Source organism: Lygodium microphyllum, chromosome 27 (assembly GCF_053477565.2).
Source record: "Lygodium microphyllum isolate KBCC chromosome 27, Lygodium_microphyllum_v1.1.10, whole genome shotgun sequence".
NCBI lineage: Eukaryota > Viridiplantae > Streptophyta > Polypodiopsida > Schizaeales > Lygodiaceae > Lygodium > Lygodium microphyllum.
Window position 1 is genome coordinate 39,124,675 of NC_141161.1, and position 15,679 is coordinate 39,140,353.

Consider the following 15,679-nt stretch of genomic DNA (forward strand, 5'->3'; position numbering starts at 1 on the left):
ATAGGTGTAGAAGATGGACTTTGTCCTCGATATAATGAAGAGATAGAAACCATTGCGCAAGTAACAAAGAATCCATTCAAGAACTATACAATATTTAACCCTTGCTCAAGCACTAACATGGAAGAAGCTCTTGGGAAGGCTAATGGAATATCCATGGTGTCTTGGATTACCACAAGAAGTATCTTTCTATGGAGCATGTGGAAAGATAGAAATACTACATTATTTTGTGGAACTAAGACCAATGTAGTCTCTAGATTAAGATTGGAATTCATGTTGTAGATCCTTGGAAGTGAGGATATCTTGATCAAGGAGGAAGCTTGGATCCATTCAAGCCTTAAGAGTGTATCTCTAATAAAAAGAAATAGCAAGGATATCTTAATCAAGGAGAAAGCTTGAATCCATTCAAGCCTTGAAGGTCTACCTCTCAAAAAAAGAAAACAACCGCACTCCTCAAGCCAAGGAGATTGAAGTGGCACAAATCCTACTCGCATTTAAAGAACACAAGACATGATTGAATGCCGATGGGAGTAGCTATGTTTTTTGGATCACAAGGGTTTGTTTGTAAGATGGTCAGTAGTCTAACGTCCTCTTTAGGTAGCGAAGATTAAAAACTCGAGATGTACTTTTTCACCCGTCCTAGCTATCAACACATGGCATTGCCAATGGCCATCAATGCGAACTATGAATTGTATCTTCTCAAACCATGGCGAGAACAATTGTAATGCAATTGCTTCAATACACAAGGCTTAACGACTCAGATATGCATTAACTTGATACACTTTCCTTTATATAATTTAACCAATACGTTAGAGATTATCAAATTTCTAAACTAGGTTATCATAATACAAATGGAAAACATGCAAAATTTAGGAAAATTCTTGTAGATTATCTAGGTCGAATGTTTTTATATGCTTTTAGCAATTTTTTTCCCATGAACATTGACTTTAATGCTCCTTAGATTATTTCAAGAAGTCTTTAAAGTGAAACTAGCTCATCTCCTTTCATGTACAAACACCATATTGGGGGAATATGGGAATTTTTCATAAGTTTGGGACACGTGGTCAAATCTTTGGATTTGTCATAACTTGAACACTATAACTCCAAATCAAGTGCTCTATAGCTCAATAGATTCCATTTTTCAAGCAATTTCCAATTATAGGTCACATCATATGGTTTTGAGAAATTTATGGGCATGTTATCCAGGTGCCACCTTTTTAGTATTCAAAAAATGGGAATTGGGAGATTCCGAAACTCACTAATATTTTGTTTACATAGTCACCAATATGTAATACTCCAAACCCTTAAGATACTAGAGACACTAAACATGATGAGAGAGAGAGAGAGAGAGAGAGAGAGAGAGAGAGAGAGAGAGAGAGAGAGAGAGAGAGAGAGAGAGAGAGAGATAGATAGAGAGAGAGAGAGAGAGAGCACAAATGAGAGAAGAAACACAACATGTAGAAAATCAAGGTATACAATGGATGGAGCCCTTGCACATGTCAAGGAGATAGGGTAGTGAGAGCATGACACAAGGCAATATCATGAAGGAAACTACTGGTGACAAAAAAAGAGAAAAGGTATACAATGGATGGAGGCCTTGCACATGTCAACGAGATAGGGTAGTGAGAGCACAACACAAGGCAATATCATGAAGGAAACTACTAGTGACAAAAAAAGAGAAAATTTGAGATGAATGACAAATGTAGTGAATGAAATGAGTCTATCACATTGCTTCTAATTGTTAAAAATATGGAGCAAGTCCAATTCGAAATGTGAATGAAACTAACCTACTAATATGCCATGTGGCTATCTAGCTTGAATAAATAGACATGTGGCTCCATAATCATAGGAAGAAATTCTACTAGATTGGGCTATATAGACATAAGTAGAAACAACATAGATATTAGCAAAAGCTCAAAATGCCCCCTTCTAACTCAAAATGAGACTCACAATTAGGAGATGATAGACACAAAGAACATCATCCCCTTAGATCTTGGAAGTAGCTGGGGGACTAAAGTGCTTGTAATAAAGCATAAAAGGCAAGGGAAGAGCTTTTGTGTAGATATTGCCAGGCAACATTGTCCTTCATAGAACAATACTCTACCTCCAACTAACTATTCAAGAGACACTCTTGTCTTAATGATACTAAACATGCAAGCAATAGATGGAATTCCAAGAAATACTTGGAGCACTCTAATTATTACATTGAAGAATAGTATGCCATTGCTAAGGAAATCCAATGTATGAAACCATCCTTTAAAGCCAAATAATGATAATATGGCTCTCATAATTAAGCTAATGGAGGAAATAGGGTTTGATACAACATTTTGCAGCATGATCATTGCTCTATTTGTTTTAATACCACTACTTTTGTCTCCATAAATGGATATGGAGTTGGAGTATTCACTCTCAACCACTCATTCAAATAAGACTTCCCATTAGCCGCCCTTTTATTTACTCTAATTATAGAACCACTACTTAGGAACTACATGACTACATTGCTTCTCCTTTTGCTAGAAGAAATGCTTGCGCATGACAACTCCAACATCGTAGCTATGAAAAGGATGTCTTCGATGCTCTCCTTCAGGTATATGGTTCTCTTGCTAAGGTCTTTGGTTCTAAAGTCAATGATCCTAAGATTGAACTCATCTACTTAGTCTAAATGACCCTCCAAATTGGTTGTTAGAAACAAGATAGGGTTTGAGGCTTAATTTATTGCAATTTCCACCTTCAATCTTGGCATGGGTTGGTTTCTTTGGGAACATGTGATGTTGGCCATCTTTTTTTTAGCCAATCCATAGTTGCATCTATCCAATCAACTTCTTGGGAGAAATAGTTATTGAATGAGATGAGGACACTTAAAATAAGACTTTTGGGTTTTCACACTTCTCTTCACCTCTTTATCCTAAAAGATGATGTACCAATTTCCACCTTCAATCTTGGCATGGGTTGGTTTCTTTGGGAACATGTGATGTTGGCCATCTTTTTTTTAGCCAATCCATAGTTGCATCTATCCAATCAACTTCTTGGAGTTGCTAAGAAGTAATCTTTTAGGAGGAATCACCAAAAGAAACTACATAACCTACATCATCTAAAGATCTAGTAGAGATAAGGCTCTTCGTGAGAGTCGATACATGACGTACATTATGAAGAGTAAACATGCAACCTGAACCAAACTACAGTTGGATATCACCAATACCAACTATCTCCAATACAAAGTTGTTACCCAAATAGACAAATCTAGTCAAACTACGATAGGAGTGAAACCACTCTGTACAAGGGGTCACATGAAAGGAAGCCCCAAATTTATCAACCATCATTGAGTGTATCCAAAAAAATCATCAGTTAGCTATGAAGTATCAAGAGAAAAAGCTCCAAGTATGAAATCATCATCAGAATTAGTCTACACAACATTAATCTCTTTAATCTTAACACCGGACTTGTTAGGAAAAATGTTGCAATCATCATTTTTGTCAGGTGCTGCTTTACCCTCCTTGCCCTTTTCTTTCCACTTGTCTTTGCACATTTTATGGCACTACTTCCTAATATACCCTGCTTTCCCATAGAGTATTGATAAGTCAATGAGGACTTACACGGCCACAAGACTTACTGCGAGACTATCCACATGACTGAGAGTGAAACTACTCAGAGTCTCTACCGCCATGGTGATCATTACTTATTGGCCCTACCAGTATTGCCTCTAATTGTCAAAGCATGAGAGGTATGGGAAGCATCAACATTCTTCATTAACCTCTTTAGTCAAGAGTGCACCCTCCTCTACATCCTACAACTGTAACCCATCAGTAGGTATGTTGGCACACATAGTAGTATGAAATGTATCCCATGATTTAGGCAGTGTAACTAAGAGAAATAAGGGAAGAAGAGTGCCCTTGAATTCAATTCCATGCGAAGAAAAATGACTAATAATGGAATGAAACTCATTTAAGTGGGTTGACATAGAAGTGCCCTCCTTCATGGGAAGGTCCATGAGTTGCTTCAGCTAATACATCTGAGAAGCAAGGCTTTGCTTATCATAGATATTGCAAATCTTTTCCCATAATTCCCATGTGGACTACCCATCAGAGACAACATTATAGAACACATGCTTAGAGAGGGATAATATGATGGTGGATTTACGTATCTCATCTAATTCAGCCCACTCATTTACATCAATAAGTTCATGCTTGAGACCTTAAATTTCAAGGGTCTAACTTGCATTTTCTGCATAAAACTTGCCAAATTTGGGCCTTCGAGTAGCTATAGTTGGTGCCATCCAACTTGTTAATATTAAAGATAGCACTATCATTTGAGCCACCAGCCACCATAATGAAGGCAAACAAGTGCACAAACTGTCAAAACAGGTGGTTGTAATTACTGCAAAAAACCTTAAACCCACTACTAGATCAAGTTAAAAACAAAGGGGTACCGACCAAGTAATGAACTGCCGACAAACTCAATGCAAAGAACTATCAAATGAAGGCGACTGCTTGCATAAATAGTGTAGTAAACTGCAATTACAACATTCTGAAAAAGAAGTACAATAGTAAAATATCAATGCCAAGGATGGGCAATCACTGATATAAGACAAACTGCAGCTGCCATAGGGGGAATAGCTCTAACTAGTAGTGAATGAATATGTGATAGGTACCAAAAATTGTCAAAGAATCAGTGTGTCAGACTAAGATACATCCCATAGGCATAACCATCATGCATAGAGTAGGTTGCACGGGTAACGGAAAAGACAAACTAGAGGCACAACGGACTGAGAAATGTAACGGAAGCTCAATACATAACCAACCAAGATGCATACATTATTGATAATATCATGATAGAGATAGATACTAGCCCAAAAGTAATGTTAGATCAGCCCACTAAGCATCAACTACGTACGTAAAACATGACAAGAGCATGTACATGTCACCAAGTCCCATGATCTCACAGTAAGACCCTCAAGCTCAACTACGTAACCAAAAGCTCAGTATAATCTCCAAACGTCAAGAAGTGGATCCCACTGGAATGAATGTCGAATGCCAAATGAGCAAACAAAGCTCAAAACATCATGTGGAAGGCATCCATACATCCAATATCTAAGTACCATACATCTAGGAGAATCTGACCCAAGTATCTTCTAAAGCTTTTACTAGAGCATCAAATAACCATACATAACAATGAATGACAATCAATGTCAATATTTAAAGCTCTAATCTTAGCTCAAAAGCAATCCAGAAGCACAACAAATCATGTAACATGAACCATAACCATTGGTATATCACCCAAAATAATCGGTAAGCACCTGGGAGCAATAGGCATATGCTTTTATAATAAAATGGCATTCACCCCCTGCTTATTACAATAGTAGAAAATTTCTATGAAACTAAGAAAAAGAGTGCTCAAATCAGCCCCAAAGGGTTCCAATACATTGGCATAACATCCCTAGATGATCAAATAGATATCCCAGGAAGCATAAGTGACCTCCAGACAATGAATAAAGTGCTATCTTGAGCTGTATGAAAGCAAACTATCACAACTTGTGAATTGGTTGATCCTAAGAGCTCCAAAAACTCACGCCCAAACTCATGCCAAAGATGTTGGGGAAGTTTCTAATGATTGCCAAGAGCCATGAGGAGTGCTAGGAGTTGGAGGATGGGGCAGCAGGCTAATCATGAATGAGGGGCAGCAAACATGTGCGAATCATGATGATGTTGCTTCCGTTGTTGTTGCACCTATTGCTAGTACTGAGGCTTTAGAAGAACTCTAAGGTGCTCAAATGAATTGAGTAATGCTCAGGCACAAGTGGCAAAAGGGGGGGGGGGGGAAGCCATGTAGAAGATAGAGCTCAATGCATACCTCAAGGTGAAGAATCCATGGTTGCCATTAAAACTATGAGCTAAAGCTTTTCTCTACAATGTCGGGTCAAAATGAAGCTCTCAGGGAAGATGGCTCTAATACTAGTTGAAGGGAGTGAGCTCTGAAGTGGAAGCATGGAGCGAAAGCAAGAGCTATGGTGGAAGGAGCAAGAGCAAGAGAGAGACACACACAATGTGGGAACTCCAATAGTCACAATGTGTGACTAGCCTTTTCTTTATTCAAATGTCACTGAAAGAATAAAGAATGAAGTGACATCGATGGGTGCCCACCACCTGCAATGTATAGGTGTGTGGTTATGTGGGTACCATCAATGTAAACAATACATGGGCAGCTAAGCACAAGCACCTTCACCCCCAACACTTTTGGACAGATTGGAGCTAGATTTTGATTGAAGCTGTTGGACATCTTGATTCAAGTGTGCTTTCATGCTGATATTCTTGCACATCATAGGGATTATGGATTCATGAGTACTTCACGTTGCACTTATTAGATACACTGCACTTGGGTGTTGACTTCTAACTTCTTTAATTACTTCCATGCCATGAGTTGGGTTAAAGCACTTATTGCACCATCGTTGAGCACTAGCATGGCATCAGGCCGCCCGCTACTGCTATATGCAATAAATCTTAGATGCACGTGCACTTGAGAAAGCACCTTTCATTGTGCAGGCACTATTCTTTGCATGCACGAGAGTTGGGATATTCATCACTTAAATAGGAATTTCGGACCAAGTGGAAAGGTGGTTGGGGAAGTTTGAGGGTTGTGAAGGACTCCTCGAGTTGTGAGATGGGTTTTCTATTTGGTCAACATCATGAGAACCACTGTTCTCCAGAGTGTTTAGAAGATTTGTGTGGGTGGAACGGAGTTTAACAAGTTTTTCTTTCACTAAGAAATGAGAGGCGAGGTTAAGGATCTTAACGTAATCAAGGAACTGTGTTTGCATCTTGCATGATGCACGGGCACCTATAGTTAGGCTAGGCACTAATCTTTTCAGTGCATACATCTTTGCGTGTATTTCATTGATTGTGTGATTGCATGGCATGGGTTTCAGCTTTGCAATTCTTCACAAAATGTGTGATTGAGCATGGATTTCATCTTCAAAAGCATAATTTTTACTAGGACACATTGCATGGAACTAGAAGCAGGAAAACAAAAGGAGAACATTATCAAAAGAGCAATTGCAAGTGCTATGGTGGGAGCAATAATTGGAGGATAAATCAATGACAAGTTTGAAAGTACAAGGAGGTCTTTGGAAGCACTAAAGTGTTTATTGTTATTTGAGTGTGGAACAAAGGAGATGGTTTTGTGCCTTCGAGCAAGCAAAAATTGGATGGATGTCCTTACTGCACACAAATTTTTCATGCTTCGTGTGGAAATGTTCCAACTTTTTTTCTCCATGAGTAGCATGGTTTCTCCTTGGGGATGTGGATAACTATTTTGAGTTTCAAGTCTATGTGACAACAAAAGGGTTTAAAGCTTGAGTATCTTGGGTTCAAGCACAGTGGTACAATTACAAACATGAATGGGATATCATACGGACATGATATGTTGACATGTGAGGTCTAGTGGGGCATTTGTGATATAAGAGTATGCATACACATCATGGAAGGGGAGGTTTTTGCCAGCAATTGAAGAGACTATCCTTGTCAAAGCAATAGACAAACATGGTTCCAGATTCCCAAATCAATAGCCTGATGAGTTGAGGACCCAAGCTTTCATGAGCATGTAATACACCTAGTGTGGCCGCCACTGCGTTATTTCCCAGTACAACCACGTTCCCTTCATGCATCTCTATGCATGGACCTTAGCACATGCCATCCTGTGCAACCATGAGCCCATCGAGAATGATGTTATGGAAGCAGGCAATGAGGGTAATGATATTGATATGCTCAGCTCAAAATCTATAACCACAACATTGAAACGCAAGAGGGGCGAGATTGAGGGAGAGGATACACATAGCTAGTCAGTAAAGTAACCAATTCAAAAATCATCCATGCATGAGAAGCTTGAGGATTCCTCTGTAGACTGCAGAGACTGCAGTCGCCCCCTAGAGGTTGATCTGCAACAAGTCGCTGATCTACTGGTGGAGTCTCTACGGCTGCGCATGGAGGATAAGCTTGAAGGTAAAGAAAAGAAATTGGTGCTTGATTCTAAGAAAGTCTGTGCCAATGTCCTACGCTTCCATGACAGAGCCGTTTTGGCCTTCTTCATGGAGAGGCCACCTAAGCCTCTCGATGTTGCCATCTGGTCCAAAGCTATTCTATAGATTGACAATGATGTCGAGAAAATCTATTATGGAGGCAAAGGTTTTTTTGAGGCGGTGTTCTCCACAACAGAAGCGGCAAAGCGAGTCTTGGAACATGGAATATATTTTTGGGGATTGGATATTGTGCATATTCGACCTTGGCAACCAGTGGAAGCTGGTCGAGAAAGCATTAAGCAAGAATGTCCAGTTTGGGTCGAGATTCCAAACCTTTCAGCATATCTCTCGAATCTACTACCTGACATTGCAAAGGGGCTAGGTCATCCCTCTACGTCTTGCCTCTCGGGAGTCCTTTTAGGAATCGCTTGTGCTTGCTCTAGGATACCCGAGAAGAGAACCCGAACCTTCTGGAGGTGGAAATTCCATGTGTTGGTAGTTTGCAACTCAAGCTCATTTGGAGAAAAATTTTCGGCACCTGCTTTAACTATGGTAATTGGGGGCATTTCTTCCGTGATTGTTCTGCTAACAAAATAGGCAACAAAGGGGAAGATGAAGCCGCACAAACCCAGCATTCGCAAGAAACCTAGGAAAATTTTGCAAGCAAAGCCTCAGGCAAAGATGTCATTGTTGACAAAGATGGCATGGTCGAGGATGGGTGGCAGTAGGTTAAAATTGCTAAGAATAAAAGCAAAAGCCAAGGCACGATGGCGTATAATACTCCTCCCAAACCACCACTGGTCAAAAACTTATGGGATAAAGCTTCTATACCTAAAGCCAATCGTGGGAAAGCTAATGCTTTTGCTAATCTTAATAGGATACTTGTGGAACAGCTTGAACATGAATACCAAGGTCTTGATGCCAAACTACGCATGCTCTCTGCATATGAAGGAGCCAAAAGATATGGAGCACAGCGGCAGAGCGGATAGTTCTCTTCCCAAATTAATGATGAAAACTCCTCAGGAGCCCCCGACTTTCAATGGAACTCATGGCTCAAAGATCACATCAAAGATGAAGGGGCAGATCGGGGATATGAGCACAAGGATGATAATCTACCAGACAATAACAATCGCCAGCATGATAGGGGCTCCACTTAAGCTTGCTAGATTCAATGTTAAAGGAATAAATGGAGATGTTAAAAGATCTCTATTCTGGAATTGTATTTATGCCAATCAATTTGATGCAATGCTTGTACAGGAACATAAAGTACATGGTAGGAGTGGCACAATTTTCACCTATAGGGATTATACATGCTTCCTCGATGGTCAAGCTGGCAATGAATCTAGATGCCTAACAATAATCAAGAGTCGTTGGAACCCTGTTCTAAAATATAACTTGGATTGTGGGAGGATTCTACACGTCTGATTGGATTGGGATGGGGAAAGCTTAGACTTGGTAAACATTTATGGTTATAATGATGCCAAAAACAGAGCTGCATTATGGTCTGAGATTAGCACTCTAGATTTGGGCAAATTTCTCTTAGAGGGGGATTTCAACATGGTCACCTCCAACATTGATGCAGCAAACTGAGTCAGCTTTGGTGCGTGGTGTTGAGCTTCATGCTTGGGAATGGTGTGCACTGCAATTTGGTCTTATTGATGTGTGCAATTATCTTGCAATTTCATCTCTGCAGCTTACCTTCCACTCCCTTAGCCATGCAAGCTATTGGGCCCGTCTAGATAGATGGTATTCTTCACAGAACGGGGAATGGCTCCCTCTTGTGGTCTCACTTAATGTTGACTTCAATAGCCTATTATTTGATCACTCACCAGTCATCTTGCAACTATGTTCAGTGGATTTAATCATTTAGGACAAAAATTCAGCATAAGCTCATTGTCGCAAATGAGCGTCATTTCAGGCAGAAGGCATTTAACTACCTTATAGAAGGTGCTATCACAGGTCTAAAAGAAGAGATGCTTCAGGCTATGGAAGGAGCTTGGAACAACTTTGTTAATGTTATCCAGCATTGCATCAAGCTACAAGGAGTTTGGTTGTGTAAACAGGAAAGATTGGAGCTGAATTAGGCTGAGAAGGTACTTTGCTCATCAGGATCAGCAATAAAAGGTAGACTTTTAGATACAGTTGAAAACATGCTTGTACAAAGAGTAATAGAAGTAAGAAAAGCGGCTTATATCATGGAAGTGGAAAAATTTGGAATCCTCATTAATAAGAGGTGTCAAGATTGTGGGAGAGAAGGAAGGAGTCTCACTTGTAGCTTTCTTGCTTGCACAATGGGGGAATACACACAGAGGTGGAGGCTGAAAACAGTTTTCCTCTTCTTAGTTGTGTAAGCCAAAAGAACTCTTATACAAATAAATAGAAGAACCCTATATATGGGTCTCAAACCAAACTCAACTAACTAAGGTGGCATACTAACTGAGCCACGAACTAGAGTAGATAAGGATAGCTGTCATCTAGCTATTATTCATGGGCGGTGTACCAACCGCATCTGCAACTGACACGTCGGTGACATAAATGCACAACGGTCACCCTGGCATATCACGAGTAGAGCTCGATATCTCAACACTCCCCCTCGAGCTCAATCCCAATTCCTGCACCCCAAGCAGGTCTCTGAACTTGCGCAGCTTCTCTGCGTCCAATGCCTTCGTAAATATGTCAGCTACCTGATCCTCTGTGCTGACATAAACTAGATCAATAAGACCTAGTAAAACCCTCTCCCGCACATAGTGATAATGCACCTCAATGTGCTTTGTTCTAGCATGATAGACTGGGTTATTTGCCAAGTGTATACTACTCATGTTGTCACAATAAATGACAACTAGCCCATCTGTAGGCTGATGCATATCATAAAGTAGCTTATGCAACCAAGGTGCCTCACATGTAGCCATTGCTGCACCCCTGTACTCAGCCTCTATGCTCGACAAGGCAATTGTAGGCTATTTCTTGCTGCTCCAAGTGACTTCAACACTCCCAAAAGAGAACACATATCCACTGCTAGATCGTCTATCAGAAATGCTACCAGCCCAATCAGCATCAGTGTATCCATGCAACTGTATCTGAACCCCAGTCACATAAAATAGTCCATACTGCAATGTGGACTTCACATACCTGAGTATGCGTCTAGCCGCATCCAAATGCGGTTTCCGTGGAGCCTGCATAAACTGACTTACCAATCCAACAGCATAGCTCAAATCTGGCCTGGTGATAGTCATATAAATCAAGCTTCCTACTATGTGTCTGTACATAGTAGGATCTTCCAGAAGCTCACCTGCATTTGCGCTCAGCTTCACATTCTGTCCAAAGGAACTGAAATAGGCTTACAGCCTGTCATTCCATATTTGGACAGCATGTCCAATCCATACTGCCTCTGCAAGAGCTGTATCCCACTTGGTGATCTAATCACCTCAATGCCCAAGAAATAACGCAGCTCTCCCAAATCCTTCATCTCAAACTTTTGCTTCAATAGCATTTTCACATGAAGGATATCTTCATCACTGTCACCTGTCATAATCAAATCATCAACATAAATGACAAGTAGCATAATACCTTTCTCTGTTTTTCTCACATAAAGTGAGAAATCTGCCTTGGAAATCTGAAAGCCAATAGTGACAAGATAGTGTCCTATCTTGTCAGACCATGCTCTAGGTGCTTGCTTCAAGCCATACAAGGCTTTCTTCAACCTACAAACAAACTCAGGATGAACAGCATGCACATAACCTGGTGGCTGCTCCATATAGACCTCTTCTTGCAAATCACCAGGCAAGAAGGCATTCTTTACATCCATCTGATGTAAAGACCATCCCTTTGATGCAGCCATAGCAATGACTACTCTTATGGTTGCCATCCTTGCAACCAGACTGAATGTTTCTTCATAGTCAATGCCATATGTTTGTGCATACCCCTTGACTACTAATCTTGCCGTGTATCTGTTCACAGAACCATCTGCATTGTGCTTCACCTTATAAACCCACTTACAACCAATTGCATTTTTACCTTTAAGCAAAGATACCAAATCCCATATAGCATTTGCTTCCAAGGCATCCATTTCTTCATCCATGGCTTTCTCCCATTTTTCTTTTCCCATGGCTTGCTCAAAAGAAGTGGGTTCTGGTTCCTGTATCACTTTGACCATATATGCATAGTGAATGGCTGTAAATCCATCATATTTCAGCCTATCCACAGGATACCTAGCTCTAGTAGACCTGCGCAAAGTAGGTTCACTCCCAGGTGCTCTCAAAACATCCCTGGTCTTCCTTACTCCAGGTGTAACAATAGAAGGAATATCCAACTCATCATCAATGCTCTGTTCTGAGCCACTGGATTCACCATCCACATAAGAGTGACCTGCATTCACATCAAACATGGGCTGATCTACCTTCTCTTTTTCTTTTCGTGATATCTAAATACCATTATCTGCATTGCTTTGAGAAGATTCTCCTGATCTCAATCTGCCTGTCCATGGCGAAGAATGTGAATCACTGCTAGAGGACGTTCCAGGTCCACTAATATTTTGTGACAGCTGCTGTGAATTCTGTGCAGCATTACCATTTTGTGCATCTACATCATCAATCACATTTACTGGTTTATACCAACTACTCATCTCATCAAAAACAACATCTCTGCTCACTGTAAACTTACGAGTAGAAGGGTTATAGCATCTATACCCTTTCTGTTTGCAGAGAGTAACCAATAAAGATGCACTTCTCAGCTTTTGGATCCAACTTGGATCTCAACTCATCTGGCACATGAACGTAGGCAATGCAACAAAAAATCTTCAAATGAGAAATATCTGGTTTCCTACCAGTATACCTCTCCTCTGGAGTCATCCCATGTATTGCTGCAGTGGGAGTCCTATTCATTATGTAGACTGCTGTAGCAACTGCTTCAACCCAGTAAAAATCTGACAAGTCTTTTTCATTGAGTATGGCACGAGATACCTCTCCAATATGCCTGTTTTTCCTTTCTGCAATTCCATTTTGTTGTGGGGTATGACTGCATGAATATTGCTGCTTTATGCCATGCTCCTGCAGGAACCTTGCAAACTCATTTGAGAGGTACTCTCCCCCTCCATTTGACCTTAGGTATTTTATTTGCAGACCTGTTTCTTTTTCAACCATAGCTTTAAGAGTTTTGAAATGCCCAAAAACTTCACTTTTCTTTTTCATAAAATACACCCAAATTTTTTTGCTATAGTCATCAATAAAAGTGACAAAATAATGACAACCTCCAAGAGATGCAGCTTTAGTAGTCCACACATCAGAGTGAATTAATTCCAATGGCTTCTTACTCTCTTGAACATGTCTAGGAAATGGTTTCCTTGCTTGTTTTCCAAATTGACAGGCTTCACATACCTTATGCATTTCTGCAACCTTGAATTTAGGCAATCCTGCAATAATATTTTGGGCCTGCATTGGTTTAAGTCGTTGTACATTAACATGACCAATGCGTTTATGCCAGATATCAATATCTACAACTACACCGGTCCCATATGCAAACATTGATGCACTCAATTCAGACATGTCTGCATCCAACATAAACATTCTGCCCTTCTTCTTTCCTTTTGCTATCAAGCGACATTTATTTTTCATATCCTCAACAAAGCATCCATGAGGATTAAATCTGACCTGCAAGCCCTGCTCAACCATTTGACCAACAGAAACCAGATTCTTGGTGATATTCGGGACATGAAATACATCGGACATGTATTTCTTTTTCCTATCCTGCATAGACAAAGGAATTTTTCCAATCTGCACAATAGGATGTGCAGTATCATCACCGGTCTCCACAAATCCTGGTTTTTCCATTTTCCTTGCATCCTCCATCCATTCTGCATGACCTGTCATGCGGTTTGATGCACCTGAGTCAACATACCATACATCGTTGCTTTCTTCTGCACTTGTCACAGAATTGTTCATGTGCTACACCATAAACAAATGCTTATTTCTGTCATCACCCTGTCTACTAGAAGATGCATAATTCCCTTGTTGCAATTTTCCATTCATGATGTCATTATGCTTTTTATAGCAGTCCTTAGCCATATGACCCATTTTACCACAGTAGTAGCATTCAATATTGCTGTTTGCATTTTGGCCTCTTTGCCATCCACCACGACCTCTTTGGCTCCCCCTGCCTCTAGAGTTACCACGTCCTCCTCCATAGGACAGGTTTTCTTGAGTTTGCTGCATATTCTGATTTCTACCACAGCCTCCAGATCGGCCTCCTCTACCTCTGTCTCTACCTCTTCCAGCATTTGAGTAGAAGACAGCTTCTTTTGAAGTTCCTCCTGAAGAAGATGCACCACCATTTCTCTACTCCTCAGAAATTAGAAGAGCAATCAACTCCTCAAAATCAGGAAATCTTTCACGGACGGAAATGGATGTTCGGAACTGTGCATAATCCTTTCCTAGACCATTGAAGGTCACATAAACTAAATCATCATCTTCCACTGGCGACCCAATGGAAGCAAGTGCATCTGCAATCTTCTTCACCTTCATGTGGTAGTCATTGATGCTCATATTTTCTCTTTGCACATTATGCAACTCTTGCTTGAGCTGCATTTTCTTGGCTTGTGTATTTGTGCTATACATTTTTGACAAAGTATCCCATGCCTCCTTTGGCGTACTTGCATCTTGAATATGCACAATCATAGAGTCTGAAATGCTGATAGACAGCCAATACATAACTTTCTTGGCTCTCTCATGCCATGCTTTAAATGCTTGCATTTGCTGTTGATTGGGAACATCAGGAAGAACTGGTTCTTCTTCATTTCCTGCAACAAATTCCCAATATCCTTTTACCATAAGGAAATTCGTCATTCTAAACTTCCATGCTTGGAAGTTGTTCTTGTCAAGCTTTTCAGTGACAATCTGTGAGAGAGAATCATACACCATTACAGAACACTGCAAAAAATTCTATCACTGCAAAGAACACAGCTTCAGCCTCACAAGGGCAAATCTGCAAAACTGATGAAAGTGGTATTTGACCACACAGTCACTTCCTAGTGACGATTTTGCATCAACAGGCAACAACGATGATTCTGTAACTCCCAATGTCTCTGCGCACAGGTATACGATGCAATTTCTACAGTAACTTTTCACCGACCTGTAGAACAGTGCTGCACAGCATAAAACTGGGCCTTTTTCTGAGTGCGTGCAGAAAACTTCCACCTCCAAAACAGGCCCCGAAATGGCCTCAAATTAAAAAAAACAGGGTCACCAAGGGCTAAAGCCCTTTCCCGCAGCATATACTGCCCTCTTGCTTCACCGCGAAGGGCGTCTCAACCTGAGACAATGCACTCTTGCAATTTCTGGCTGTGCTACCTGCAGAGATTTGCTCCCAAAACAGAAAATGAAAGTAACACTGCTCCTCTTACCAGAACTCCGGGAGCTTGGCTTGCTTTCTTGAGCTCCTTACCACGAACAAGGCTCTGATACCATGTTAAGATTGTGGGAGAGAATGAAGGAGTCTCACTTGTAGCTTTCTTGCTTGCACAATGGGGGAATACACATAGAGGTGGATGCTGAAAATAGTTTTCCTCTTCTTAGTTGTGTAAGCCAAAAGAACTCTTATACAAATAAATAAAAGAACCCTATATATGGGTCTCAAACCAAACTCAACTAACTAAGGTGGTATACTAACTGAGCCACGAACTAG